The following is a 12,927-nucleotide window of genomic DNA, read 5'->3' as shown; positions in this document are numbered from 1 at the left end:
AGAAAAAGGATAACAAAATGAATCCAAAGCAAGCAAGAGAAAGGAAATAATAAAAACTACAGTGAAAATCAATGAAATTGGAACTACAGGAAAAAAATCAATAAAACAAAGAGACAGTTTTTTGAAAAGATCAATAAAATTGGCAAACCTCTAGCAAGACCGACAAAGAGGACAAGAGAGAAGATAGAAACTACCAACGCTAGGAATGAATCTGAGGCTATCTGTACAGTCCATGTCGACATCGTGAAGAAAATTAGGGAATAATATAACCATTCCTCACACAAATTCTACAACTTAGATGAAATGATCGATTGATCGATTTCTCAAAAATCATTCAACCAGCATGGAACAGATGATTTAAATAAACTCATATAAGGAAAGATAAGAAAACTGAATTTGTAAATTTTTAACCCTCCCCTCAAAATCCAGAGTTTCACAGAGGACTCTACCAAACATTTAAAGAAAACTCAACTGCATATTATATAAGCTCCTGCAGCAAACTGAAGAGGACAGAACCTTCCGTATTATTTTTCGGAAGCTGGTATAACCCTGATACTAAAACCAAAGACAGTACAAAAACAAAAACAACAACTCAATAGTCCTCATGAATGCAGAGGCAAAAGTTCTTAACAAAAATTGGAAAATGAAATCCAGATAAGAAAAATAGCAATTGTACCAATTAAGACAGAAAAATGATTTACAAAATTTAGTTCCCACTCATGATTTTTAAAAAACCCTCAGAAAAATAAGAATAGAGAACCCTTCCTCTAACAAATAGATTGACAGAGAAGCTGCTGCTAGTATTTTACTTAATGAAGAAAGACTGCATGCTCTCCCCACAAGACGTGGGAATAAGGTGATGATGTCTGCTCCCATCACTCTTATTCAGCATCATGCTTGAAATTCTAGTCAGCAAAATAAATCAAGAAAGAGAAATAAAAAGCATGGAGATCAGAAAGAAAAAGTAAACTCTTCCATTTTGCAGATGATAAGACTACACAGAAAATCCCATGGACTCTATTTAAAAAAATACAGGATTAATAAGTGAGTTCACCAAGGTCAAAGACATAGATCAAATATAAAAATCAACTGTATTTCTCAACATTCCCATGAACACACAGACACTGAAGTGAAAATGCAATACCACTTGCAATCACTTTTAAAAAAGAAACACAAGGGTTAATACAGCAAAACATGTTCAGTGCTTATATGCAGTATTATAAACTATAAAATGTCAATAAATGAAAACGAAAGAGATAAAAATAAATAAAAGCACACATCCATGGTCATGGATTGGAAGTTTTAACACGGTGAAGGTGTTGATTCTCCCCAAATAGACATGCAAGTTTAAAATAATTTCTATCACTATACTTTTTGTAGAGATAGATGAGATTAATCTAAAATTTATATGGTAAGGCAAAGAGCTAAAATGTCTAAACCAATTTTGAAAAAGGAAATGTTGCAAAAATTAGTTTACTCATTTCTAAGACATAGCTACACTAATGAAACTGTGCAATATTGGCAGAGGTGAGATAAATAGGTCAATGGAGCAGAATAGTGACAACTCCAGGAAAAAACCCACACTGCTTCAATGAAGTACATTACAATTCAACAGAGAACGTGGAGACTTTTTAGGTGACAGCAATTGGGCAGCCACAGGAGGAGGAAAAAAAAAACTTTCATCTAAGTCTCACATCTTATACAAAATTAACTCAAATATAAAATGGGTTTAAAGGCAAAACGTTAAGCTATAAATGTACAAAAAAAAAACCAGGAGAAAATCTTGGGGTTCTATAGCTATGCAAAGAATTCATAGACTTTATACTAAAAATATGATCCATAAAAGAAACTGTTGATAACTTGGACCTCACCAAAATTAAAAACTTTTGCTCTGTGAAAGACCCTTTGGCAAAGTGAAAACCAAACTGCAAAAAATACTTGCAAACTACTTATCTAACAAAGACTTAACATGGGATAAAACTCAGAAATCAACAACTTGAGTTTGTGAGGAGCTCTGCTCCCACAATCACACAGACTCCAGCTAATGGAGGCTCACTAGCATGTAGCTCCATTTCCTGGGACACATGGCATCCTCAGAAAAGCTGGTGGGGAAGTTCATATACCAGTGCTAAATATTTCATCCCACTTGACTTGACTCAGTCCATTGGTGAGAACTTGTAATAAGAGCTCACTTAATTGTTGTCACGTGGCTACTTGGTTGGCTATAAATATCTATGCCACAACCCCTACCAAATGAGCTACAAAGAGAAAATTACAAAGAATTACATGCCACGATCAAGACTGTGATCCTAGCGACTTGGAAGGCTGAGATGGGAAGAATTATCGTTCCAAGCCCATCCAGGTTTGCACCCCCATCTCAACAAGAAAAGCTGGGAAGTCATACACTGCCATCATCCCAGCTACTGTGGGAAAGGCCAAACAGGAAGATCCAGGTTGGTCCGAGCACAAAGCAAGACCCTGTCTCAAAATAACCAAAACAAAAAGGGCTGAAGGTGTAGCTCAACCAGTAGACCTCATGTCTGTCAAGCACAAAACCTTGAGTTCAGACCCCAGTACCACAAAAAAAGAAAAGAAACTATACTAATATATTTCAATATCTTGGCAAACTCTTTTCTCAGTGACCAAGCTAAAAACTAATTTTCTGGCCAAGATTTCTCTATTAGAGAATAACTCATTTGAATCTTAAAATCCTTGATTTCCAGAATTTTTATTAAAATCCATTTGGTCACTCGGGTGAAAGAATGTAAGGATGGGTCACAGGATGGGGAAGTGCAGGTGGCAGATTGAGTGCTGGGAAGTTGGGAAGTGTTGTGCAACAGACAAGGACGAGGTGTAGATAAAGAGAGAAGCACGTTTTGTAAGTTCTACCAATGATACCCACAGAAGATGGAAGGCCCATGAAAAATCGAGGAGGGGATAGGATTGCCGAGCACTGGTAGCTCACATTTGTAATCCTGGGTACTCAGAAGAAGAGATCAGGAGGATTACTGTTCAAAGCCAGCCATGGCAAATAGTTCAAAAGACACTGTCTTGAAAAAACCCATCACAAAAAAAAAGGGCTGGTGGAGTGGCTTAAGCAGTAAGAGCATCTGCCTAGCAGATCTCTGCTCTGAGTTTAAACCTCAGTGTCAAAAAAAAAAAAAAGGAGTAGCAAGAAACTTAGTTCAGGTGTATGTATGTGGAGCAGTGAATTGAAAGGAAAGAGGTTTCTTAACATGTTTACTTATTTCTGAAATGGGAGCAAAAATCTCACCAAAGCCACCAGTATTTATTTAGTCATAAAGAAAAATGTATTGACATATCAAATACTATAGCAAACAAATAGCAGAATACAGTATCTCTTATAAGTACCCTGCTTCTCAGTATACATAAAGCTTTTTTAATTATCTCATTTCTTCCTTGCAACAACAATGAGGCACAGACTAGGGCATGGCTCAAGTGGTAGAGCACTTGTCTGGCAAGTGAGAGGCCCTGGAAATATGAGGCAGTTTGGGGAGGCTTATTTGTTGGTTAGTTTGTATGTCTACTTATGTCTAGCCTGTGTTATTTCAGAAGGGATTTAAAAACACTTAGAATATCTGTAAACAACAGCAAGCTATCAGAAAAGAAATAGAGAGTATACTTATAAGGAATTATTAAAAAAATAGAAATTAAGAAACAGTCCTATGTGGAATAAAGCAAAAATACTTAGAAATACATTTCACCAAGGGAGTAAAAGATCTATATACAGAAAACTATCAAACATGGATGAAAGATTTGAAGAAGACATAAATAAGTGGAAAGATATACCACATTCATGGATTGAAAGAATCAATATTGTCATTATTTATCATTGTAAAAACAAGAAACAATTAGTTTAACAATAGCAGCTTTATTGCTACATACAAAGGTATACTAAGGCACAAAAGACTCCCTTTTTAAAACGATGTTGTCCATATATATTGACTTGAAAGTGTGACCTAAGCATTTATGTAGTGAATGGAAATGAAGTCACATGGCAAAATTCACGTATTTTTTTTTCTCTTTCCTCTTTCTTTCTTGCTTACTTTTCCTGCTTCCTTCCCTACCTTTTTTCTTCCTTCCCTTCCTTCCTTCCCTCACATCTCTGTCTCTCTGTCTCTCCCTCTCTCTCTCTCTCTCTCTCTCTCTCTCTCTCTCTCTTTTCTTTGCTCTAAACTCTGAGAGTTTATACATAAAACCTACTAGTGGTTATCTCCAACAAAAGACTTTCTATTATAATTTCTATATACTTATGAGTTTTGTACATTTTTACAATGAAATTGCAGAGTTTTCTAGCCAGAAAAATATATGAAGGATATTTCACTCAGTTTATTTTTAAAAGAGCATTCTTGCTGATTTATTTAGTAAACAAATAATAATTGAGGACAATGCCTTCTGCCAGGCTCCCTCCTGGGCAGGGAAGAAGAAAATGATCCAAGAAGTGCTTAAAATGTAGAATGGTAACATAACATAGCCTGGCTAGATTTTTACACATGCTAATAAGTGATTAGTATGTGATTGGCATGTGTATATTAGATCTAAAAATCTTATCCAAACCACATGCATTTCTGAGGGCCTTCATCAGTGGAGGTCTTTATGGACACAATCTACTTCTGGTCTTGGCTTGAGTAAGTAAAGGGTTAGAAGAGGAGAAAAGAATGATTTGTGTCATCCTTTTTGGTGCCCAGAGACTCTGAACACCCAGGTCTGGACTTAGAGCAGGACAGAGCACATTAGAGACCTGTGGATTCCAGGCTGAGGGGCAGGGCTAAAGGTATAAGCAGTGACTTCCAGAATTTTTACTTTCTTGACAGTAAGTCAATGTCACGCAGGAATATAAACATTTTTTATAACCTTTCTTCCTTTCCATGATCTCCAAGCAACTGACACATGGACTTTCTCATATATACATCAAAGGCTCATGAACTGTTTACTAGAAGAAGGAAATTGAAATTTTCCAGATCCTTCCTGCAGAGAATCTTAATCATGACTGAACCAGACCAAGACTACTCATCTTCCTACATCGTCAGGAATGTCAGCTACACCAAGTAGTGACATGGGAAAAGCTAGCTGGGTGGAGGACTGGAGCTACGATGCACAGGCAGGCCTGGCTTCAAAAGCTCCAAAGGTACAAGCTCTGTTTTCAAGATGGCCTCTCTTAGGAAGCCTCCCACCTACTGCACAACAATGCCTTTCTAACAATTTCCCCTGATTTTAGAAGGCAGTGGTGCACACACAGAAGACTTTGACTTCCTTATTTTTCAGGAAGACCTGCTGTCTTTTAGAAACTAAATTGTTGCCATATTGCCAACTACAATTATTTCCTATCCCCAGCCAGCTTTGTGGGGTTCAGAATGATGTGTTACTTGTTACAGATTCTCCCAGAATTCAGTGCAACCTGATTTACATACTAAAGAACTCACAACATCCTAAAGGATGCCTAAAATGTAAAAAAATGTAAACACACTAAAAATGTTATGTCAGGCAGGCCTTTCTTTTTATGTAAATGCTGTCATGATTTCTTTGAAGGTGGCTTCACCTTTAAGTTTGAGGGTCTTGCTCAGGTAGATATCCAAGTACTATAAACTCCACTCAGGATGCTCCATCCAGGTAAACTCCACTCAGAATGGTGGTCCTTGTGCATCCTTCAGAACAACCAACTAGAGGTAGACTCATCCCTGGGCCAGGTCCCTGGTCTCACCTGAGGGAACCTGAGGACAACGGGCAACCATGAGCAGGTTCTATGTTGACTGAAGCTACTCCATCAATCCACTGAGCCAGCTTATATTTACCTGATGCTCACTGTGCCCACCTGACAGAGCATAAAAGATAAACATTACTTCCTAGAATTTGAACCAGGTAAAATGAGTCATATCTGTGCACAAAGACTTCCAGAACAGTTCAAGAAGAATGGGAAGGTTTCTACAGTGGAGTTAATTTAAAATGCTAAGACAGTCAAGGGAGAGCAAAATCACAGTATCTCACAAGTGTCCTTGGTTAATTATTCCTGAGAGTTTTGTTGGTTTGCTTGCTTGTTGGTTTATTCACATAAGCGTCATCCCCACTGTGCATGGATAAAGACAAATGCCTTATTCACTAATGAATGCTCACACAACAAGTTTGCTTATTAAAAGGAAAAGAAGGAAAGAATATGAAGGGAGAGAGAGAAAACAAAGAGAGAAGAAAGCAGCCTAAATAGTTTAAATCTCGGTATCTACAGCCTGCCAGGATTAAATCCCAACTCTGAGACATAGAGCTGTGAAATCTCAGGAGACTTACTTAGCCTTTCTGTGTCTTTGCTTCTGCATTTTGCAAATGGGGAAACTGCTAACATCTACTTCATTGAGTTGAAAGCAGAAAACTGAGTAAATATTTGTAGTTTAAGAACACTTGTACTGGGTACCAGTGGGCCCACCTATAATCCTGGCCAGTTGGGAGGCTGAGATCAAAAGGATCAAGGTTTGAGGCCAGTCCAGGTAAATAGTTCTCAAGACTCCATCTCCAAAATAACCAGAGAAAAATCAACTGCAGGTGTTGCTCAAGCAGTAAATGGTTTGCTTTGCAAGTATGAAGTCCTGAGTTCAAACCACAATCCCACCAAAAAAAAAAAAAGAGTACCTGCACATAATATCCACTCAATAAACATTCATAAAACTAGAAAATCCTAAAGGAAGGAAATATTCATTGGGGAAAATAAGGATAATGATTAGTGGGATGCTGCTACTTTTGATGTTACTTGAAAGATGGCTTGGAATAAATAGACAGCGATGGTATAAAATGGCCACTTAGTAGGTTATAGGACACAGTCAGGAAATCACAAGAAGACAGAAAGTCTGCATGGGAGAAATGTGAGACAGGCTTGGAAAGTCAGCTGCTGTGGGGCCTCAGAAGTCCTTGGAAGAGGAGGCCAAGGGACAGTCTACACTCACAGAGGAGAAAGCCACATGAAGATGGTGCAGAGAGAGACACAGAGACAGAGAGAGAGATGGAGAGATGGAGAGATGGCTGTGGCTGTCAGGTGATGCAGCCACAGCAAGGAGGCCAGTGGTGTTCACTAGAAACAGGAAGAACCGGCTCCTGAGACCTGGAGGAGAATGATACCTGATGACCCCTGGTTTGAGCCCAGGGATACTGATTTCAGTCTGCAGCCTCATGAATTATGAGAGTGAATGTCCCTTGTTCTAAGTCACTAAGTTTGTGCTAATTTATGACCACAGCCACAGGAAACTAATAGAGAAATGAAGAAAAATAATAAGATGAAAATAAAATAAACAAGATGCCTTATGTGAATTCACGGTTACAGATTACCACAAACTGCAACATATTTCCATCACCCACAGTGCTAAAAGAATAACAAAACTGTTGGCAGAGTGACTCAAGTGGTAGAGCGCCTGCCTACCAAGCGTGAGGCTCTGAGTTCAAACCCCAGTGCCATCAAAAATAAAAAAATAGCATACAAAAACCAACTAAAGCATCGAGAATGGCCACATAAATAGCACTGTTAACTATACACCAACATTTATCTGCACACTACTCTTGTGCAAAAAAAAATACCTAAGTAGTAATTTTAAATGTTGCCTTTAACACTTAATGAAACACAGTTCAGTGGAAACCTGCACACTTCTAGACTCTACATGATAAAAAGCAAAAGAAGAAATGCCGTAGATTAGCAGACGTGTGGGAAAATGTTCAGCCACCATGAAATGTATTTTACAGCAATGATCACATTTCATTCTTCATCCATCAAAATAACAAGGAATTTTTATTTTTTTCCATACACTGTTTAGCCTGCTTTTTTCCACTTAGCAATTAATCTCCCTAAATATGATGTAGAATGAAATGAATAAAATTAATACTGGAAAAAGTATGGTAAAGTTGTCAGTATCCTACATTGTCTGTGGCTGTGTCTTCTGCAGAAAAATTTGGCTATGTAGATGAAAGACCTCAAAGCTTTTCAAAGACTTTGACCTTTACTGCAATTGTACGTCTACAAATGTTTTTTAAGGAAGTGATCTTAGATGAGGAAGTACAAAGTCCATCACAGAATCTAAAAGAGCAAAACTGAAACCCAATGAAATAACTTCAAATAAGAGTCAGCAGACGACAGCATGTTGTCCAGATGTGGGCCCTTGCTTGTTCTTTGTAAATAAAGTTTTATTGGCGCACAGGCATGTTCATTAGTTTATTTATTGTCCACAACAGCTTTTGTGTCCTATGGCAGAACTGAGTAGTTGTAAAGACAGATATGGTCCATGCTTTAGAATATGTACTATCTGGCCCTTTACAAAAAAAAAAAAACAAAAACAAACTTGCTGACACTTAGTTTAGAATATAGCAATTGGTTAGTAATCTATGACCCGTGTACTTCTTAGACTATTTTGCAATAATTTGTAAAAAATGGGAAAATGTTACATGCTACAGGAAATCAGGAGAATACAGAATTGTAGAGACTATATAGTTATAAGAGTGTGAAGAGAAACATTTCGAAAGGTACTAGAAAGCAAGGCATGTGGCCCATGCTTTTAATTCCAGCACTCGGGAGACTGAGGCAGGAGGATAGCAAGTTCAAGGCCAGCCTGAGCTACATAGTGAAACCCTGACTCCAAAAAAGAAGCAGGGATTGGGAGAACTAGTGGCAAGTATTTTTAAAATGTACACATTATTTATTTTTGAGTGGCATTTAATTTTATGCTCTTTCTACTTTTCTTCAACTTATCTTAACACATTTCACTTTAAAGTGTAAAAATAAATGATAATTTAAAAATTGAAATAAAAAATGAAAATGAGCCTCCACTACACTAGGGTTTCACACTCTTGGGCGGAAATGTATGAGTTTGCCTCATACTGTCTTTGCCATTCCTCCCCAGCTACCAACAGAGAGTTCCCATCACCAGAGTTCCAGATTTTACTTCCACTCAGACACATGAGGACCAGGAGAGCACTTTCTCCCTTTGTACCTTCTTCTGCAGAAATTTATATGTCTGCTTCATTTCTGGGCCCTTTCCCATTCTAAGAAGAAAGGAGCTTTGATAAGGCAAAGAAAAGATAGCACTCAAACTTATGCTGAGGTGCTGTTAATCACACCGGCAGCCAGTCTGCACCTCAAAGACTCTTCTTCTCTGTTCCTTCCTTTTCTGTGTGGGACATGAAACCACTTCCAAGGAGAAACCAGATGAGTTGAAATAAAGAAATGACAACTTGGGCCAGGAAGGAAGAAGCAGTGGTGAGACCTTGAGGACACAGAGATGAGAAAGATGACACAACAGTGGACAGCTGCTTCCTTCCTTTGGCAGTGGATTCTGTGCAAACTAAAGCTTTGACAGGAGAAAAGCAAAAACCTGTGTTTCATCACCCTCTGGATGTGAACACACACACATGAAGCCAAAAATTGTAATGGCTTTCCCATCCTTCTAAATGTTATGGGCTTAGCTAAAGGATTATGCTTATTTCAAAACTAGTAAGCGTTAAGAGCGAAACCAGTGAGAACAAAGTTTAAACTAAAAAGATGAGGTCAGCTGAGGTAACTTCACTTCCCATAATCACTTCCTACTATTTGCAAAGCCTGGGAAAAAACTGTAGCATTAACTTTCTGACCTTCTTGGGAAAGCAATTGGAGCTTCCCAGCATCTCCTCATTCTTTGGAGGATAAACTCAAGAGCTGCTGATTCTGCTCCAATTAGACACAACTCACTCCAAATCACCAGGCAACTTGAGCTTTATTTCTGGCTTGCTCAGCTTGTATGTGCACAGACTCATTAAGAAAGTTAAAAACCAGACAGCCTTGGGATTGACTCCAGGGAAGAAAGTGAGCAGGAGAAAACGATGACAACCCATCCATCATTGATCCATTTGTCATTCATTAATCACACCTCACTTCTCAGTCCTATGAACAATTTAAATCTAATTCCCTATTTTTGAAACCAATATCCATAGCTAAGAGCCTGGACAGTTTTCTATGCATTATTTTTCCTACATGGAAGTTTCCCTAATCTTCAAAGCAGGGCCTAAAATGGATGGGAGTCATTTCAGCCATTCAGTAAATATTTGTTGAGCACTTACTATGTGTTAAGCACTGCTCTAGGGATATAGTACAGACGGAAATAGTTGAAGATCCTCACCCTAGGGGGACTTGATCCAAGCAGAGGGGAGGTAGATGCTATAGTAAAGATAAAAGGTAAATTATAAGTATGTTGAACCACAATAAGTCACATGGATTAAAAAGAAGGCATTGGAGTGGTTCAGGTGACTTGAAAAGTGGAAATGTGAAAAATAAGATGATCAGGACAGACCTTAGGGTAGACAGCCAAAGACTTGTGGAAGATGAGGAAGGACTTAGCTCTCCTTCTAAGGTCTAGTTTCTGGTCAGCTATTTCCCCCAAGATGGCCATGACAAAGCAGTGAGGATGGAATAAAATCTATAATAAAGAAACTGTTTCTCCAGAGAGGAAGATAATTACTATAATGCAGTCTTCCCAAGAGAAAGTGCTCAATTAATCTTTGATGAAGGAATGAGTGATTGCCCAGAACATACAAATAAAGCAAAAGTCAAGACAGACCACAATCAGGGCATCAAAATAGGTAACACGTCATGGCTTAGTGCCTAGAATGGAGCCAATGATCCATGCCTCCTGGTATTCATGCTCTTCTGCAAGCTTCCATATTGTAAGTGGCTCCATGGAGAGATCCATATGGTAAGGAGTTGTTATATTTGGACAAATTTGTTCTTGTAAAGAACACAAAGGAACCCCACATAAGCCATGGTAACTTGCCCCCAGGAAACCTAGAATTGTAGCATGCATATATATTAAAAAGTAAATTTTGCTATACTGTGCACCAGATGCCATAATTAGAGGCATGCACAAGTGGTATATAAACTCAAGTGTGGCCGTGACAAACTCTTCTATAAGTTTTAAAACATGTTCTCAAAAAGATATCCTTGAAATATAAGTTGGAGTTACCAGGTAACTGGATCACAGAAAAGTAGAAGAAGAGTATCTCAGGCAAGAAGAGATGGTGCCAGTGCAATAGCACAGGATTTTGTTTTTGGTTTTGCTTTGGGGACAGTCTCACTATGCAGCCCAGGCTGGCCTCAAACTCTCAGTTCTCCAACCTCAGCCTCCCTTGTGATTATAGGCATTTGTCACAATGTCTGACTGGCACAGGGGTTTGAAATCTGTTTTCTGAAAGTCTTCTGTAAGTCTGTTACAGGAAATTGTACCTGAGTATGGAGACAAACAAAGAATGAGGTAAATTGGCAAGTTAAAAAGCTGGGCTTCAGACTAACTCTTCTGGCCTAAATGCTATACTTTTTCTACAATGTCATACTACCTTTTTCTAATATTTCTCAAATTCTTTTCCTGCTTTTCTTACTCCATCAATACATTTGATTATTATATTATATTGGAGTCATTGTTTTCCGGAGAAAACAACAGATATAATACAATATTACATGAAATATAAGGAGAGTTATTATGGGAATTGGCTCACATGACTATAATCCTACAATACACCTTCAGCATGCTGGAGACCCAGGGAAGCAGTGCTGTAAACCAGTCTGAATCCAAATATCTGAGAACCAGTTGGGGGCTGATGGTGTAAGTCCAGAGTCCAAAAAAGCAAGGGCCAGTAGCTCTGATGTCCTAGGGCAAAAAAAAAAATGGGTGTCCCAACTCAGAAGAGAGACTTTGCTTTTCCACATTTTCTTCCATTTGGGTCCTTAATGAATTGGATGATGCCCACCTACCTTGGTGAAAACAACCTTCTTTATTCACTCTACTAATTCAAATGCTAGTCTCTTCTGGAGATATCCTCACACACATCCAGAAAAAAATATTTCACTTGCTACTCTCCCTAGAGCTCCTTTTAGCTCAGCCAGGTTGACTCATATATTAACCACCACAATGATCATTTTAGATTATTAGAGGAAAAATTGAAGCTGGAAAGGCTGAAGCCAAACTAAAAGTAGGTAGGGTTGTGAACTCATGCTCTGAAGTAGGGTAAACAAGTGGGGGAGAAAGAGACACAGAGAGAGAAAGGATGGAGAGGTAGATAAGTAGCTTGAAGGAAGAGCAGGATTGAAGAAAATTCTTCATTAAAGTATGGAGGAGATCTGAGAGTGTTTATAGGCAGAGTATAAGGAACCAAATCAGAACAAGAAATTATAGAATAGATGTCATGTGAAAAAAAGAAATAAGCTAAACGCTCTTTAAGATTTAAGAAATAGATGCCTTAAATGATAGATCAATATATCTGTGGTAGTCTTTCCAAAAATATATATTTCCTTTCTAGTAATGTGTTGGATAATTTGTCTAATTAGCATGTAGAGGAACCTTCTACAAAATACTTTGCCAGTAGTCTTCAAAAATTGTGGAGAGTGGATTATGAGAACTGGACATAAGCAAGGTGAGATGCAGCTCAACAGCTTTTCCTAATCTGTAGGCCAAGATTGACACAGCCCCGGCTGTGGAAGAGGAAAATGCAGAACAACTGCTTCTCCTAAGTTGTTTATATTCAGAGAAGCAGGAACGCAGGTTTCTCCTGTTACAATGTCATGCCCCTCCCCAAGAACCGCTGTCCCACCCTGTTTACCACTGGGCATGAAAGACTCACTGAAGGAGAACGTGAGGCTTTTGCTCTGGTTTTTGGGCTTTTGGCTTTTTGGTATGGGAGGCCTTTGGAAGGGAAAAGAATTGCTAAAGGGAAATTGCTAAAGAGGGTTTGATAGAAAGTCTGCACCAAGAACTCTAACATAGGCTTTAGAAAAGCTAAGCTAAAGAAAAGCTAAACAGAACATGGGACAGTGCAAGTCTGGGGGCAAAGACTTTAGGAGAGATAATGGTGAAGAACAGCTAAGAGACAACATGGGATAGAGCAAGTCTAAGGAAAGAGGTTTTAGGCAAGGTTTTA

The sequence above is a fragment of the Castor canadensis genome, chromosome 9, assembly GCF_047511655.1.
Source record: "Castor canadensis chromosome 9, mCasCan1.hap1v2, whole genome shotgun sequence".
Classification (NCBI taxonomy): Eukaryota; Metazoa; Chordata; class Mammalia; order Rodentia; family Castoridae; genus Castor; species Castor canadensis.
This window is presented reverse-complemented; position numbering follows the sequence as displayed.